This window comes from Panicum virgatum, chromosome 7N (genome assembly GCF_016808335.1).
Source record: "Panicum virgatum strain AP13 chromosome 7N, P.virgatum_v5, whole genome shotgun sequence".
Lineage (NCBI taxonomy): Eukaryota > Viridiplantae > Streptophyta > Magnoliopsida > Poales > Poaceae > Panicum > Panicum virgatum.
The window spans coordinates 42,875,274-42,877,819 of NC_053151.1; the positions used below are offsets into that span (position 1 = coordinate 42,875,274).

The window sequence follows — 2,546 nt, forward strand, 5'->3', positions numbered from 1 at the left end:
CATTAGTTCTTTTTTTTCACTAGGAGAGATAACAGAGGGCCTCCCCGGTGCCAACGCGGGGATCGAACCCCGGTCGCCGGCCTGGGGGCTGGCTCCAGGAGCCACTCGGGCTCACCATTCTGTTCAGCTAGAGGTTCATTCCCATTTTCTTGGGATGATTTCTATTTAACAGTAATATTTAATCTCCTTCTGCCATCTGCTTGATTACAAGGTCTAATCCTTTGCATTTGTTTCTTCTTTTTTATTTTCCCTTTCCATTCCTATTTCTGGAGAAGAGATTGACAACCGCTTCAAATTCTGACTTCCTTTATGGTCCACGTATTACCTATTGAAAAAGGAGACAGGTAATCTTGATATTGGTCTCAGCAGCATGGATTTATTAGTTAACATCCGTATTAGTAGCTTCAGTTTATGCATGTATCCAAATGAAAAGATGATTAAAAAAACCAACACAAAAGGGTTAGCTCCCCATAAAGATTAGTAAGATTAGAGCTAAATATATTTCCTATTGTCTGTGCAAACAAAAGGGGTTCATATTCTAATCTTGGTACTTAGATTCCGGTGTAAGGCTACAACATCTTTATCTCGGCGGGTTTTAATTTTGTCCTCTTTTCCATTTACTTGTCAACAGCATAAACTCATTTAACAGTGATATCATTTCTTACTCTCATTCCCCCTACTCTTCTTCTCTGTCACTGCTATCATGCTGAAAAAGAGGGGGATAGGCCTACCAAGATTAATGAGCCAACAATAATTGAAGAAACAACGATGGCATGAGCAGGTCCTAATCAAAGGTATGACCACCTTCTGATAGTGTTAATAGTTTTCCTTCTAATGATAAATACGGATGCTATTTTTTCCCCAGAGGGACTACAAAGTTCTCCGGTAATTTGATTTCCGAGATGCACATAGTGGAAATAATTATGTTTTTTCGAACATAATTATGTAAGGAATCTTTATATTCTTTCAAACATAATTAGGTAGCTCCTAGACTGCATTCTCCATTTTATACTTATCAGGAATCAGATTGCTTTTGACGTGTCGTGTAAGTATGTAAGGATTCCTCTAACTTATCTTAAAAAAGTAAACCACCTGCAGATCCTTACTAATTATCTTTATGTTTTGAGTCCATAAGAAGCTCTAACTTAGGCCTGCACAACAAAGAGAATAATGAAGAGATTAAATACTATGTATACGAGCCAAGGACAATCAGTCTCAAGCAAAAATAAATCACCCACCACAAAAAAAAAACTCTTCATTCATGTACCATTTGTGTGATTATCGTGCATCATTCTCTATTGAAATCTATGTACACATATGTATCAATATGTAATTGTTTTCTAGAAGGCTACACTATTTTCTTGTTTTTCACTATTTTTAAATAATGATGTATAGCCAGATGGAATCACAGGAAAAAATAAACACGTACAGAAAGGGAGAGACAGAGCAATTTCTTTCAATTTTGCAATTACTTTTTTTATTGGTTGATACCTGATTTGATTTTCCAAGCATGAAAATTAGTTGCCTCTTCCTCCTCGACTCCAAGCCAACTTGAGATGTCGCGACGGTGGCCTGGGCGGTGTGTTACGGCAAGCACGCATCAGCAGCAGACGGTAGTATATAGCTGTCCATCTAAGCCAAGCTCAAGTTGCTTGTGTACAAACCATGCTTGGTGAGTTGCTTATTGCTTTGCTCGTGTACATGCAGTCTTTCAAAGAAGGTCCTCTTGGTTTGCTTGAATCCGTCGTGCAAGTGGTAAATTGCTGGTTGATTTGGGTGGTTGCCTTCCAGCAGAGACGAGGAGCTGCATCAAGGGGAATTAGCTCTGTACAACCTCATACTAAAAATGAAATATGGAACAATTGAGATTTTGCCCGCGGCTATCAAGTGAAACAGGTCCCAATCAATCATGTGGTCCCAATCTCATCAGAATAAGGAAGCAACTATGTTGATGCAGCAGATGCAGCATCAACCTCTATCATCAAACGAAACATGAATATACCACCTCTTGTCTAACTGTTTCCAATCTAAACTTTTGCAGCACATTAATGTCTATATTAAGGAGAAACCAAGCCACTCTTTTCAGACCATCCCAAAAGAGCTGCAACTACAACTACAACTCGATTTTAGATTATGTACTTGGTAGTTTCTAGCCTTTTACTAGAGCACCAAATGTGTATTGTTGTAACATAAATGTAATCTACCGTCTATTATAATTCCCTACAAATAATTTAGATTATTAATATTATAGTACCTACTGTGAGTTCGTACAAGCATTTTGTAGCGCAAAAGCTTAATTAAATACATTAACTATTTATAAAACTCCAAAAAACAGATACACGATAAATATAAATGCGCACACTTATCTTCTCTAACAATGTCGATTTTCCATTAATACTACCCAAGAGAAGAAACAAATATCCTATGCACTGGCCAATTATGGTATGCACAGTGCAACCTAAATTTACAGTTGAAAAGAGAACACGGAATGAATTAACTTACAGAATTATCAAATATGCACCTCTCATGCAATTCAGATAAAAAAA

The 2,546-nt window shown here is 37.4% G+C and overlaps 1 long non-coding RNA gene across 1 annotated transcript; it reads left to right on the forward strand.

Annotated features, from left to right (window-relative positions):
• The first annotated feature begins 350 nt into the window (after positions 1 to 350).
• LOC120680479 lies at positions 351 to 2,252 on the forward strand. The gene is made up of 3 exons (XR_005677684.1): positions 351 to 794; positions 1,522 to 1,613; positions 1,708 to 2,252. It is a non-coding gene; the product is annotated as an uncharacterized LOC120680479 (long non-coding RNA).
• The last annotated feature ends 294 nt before the right edge of the window (positions 2,253 to 2,546 follow it).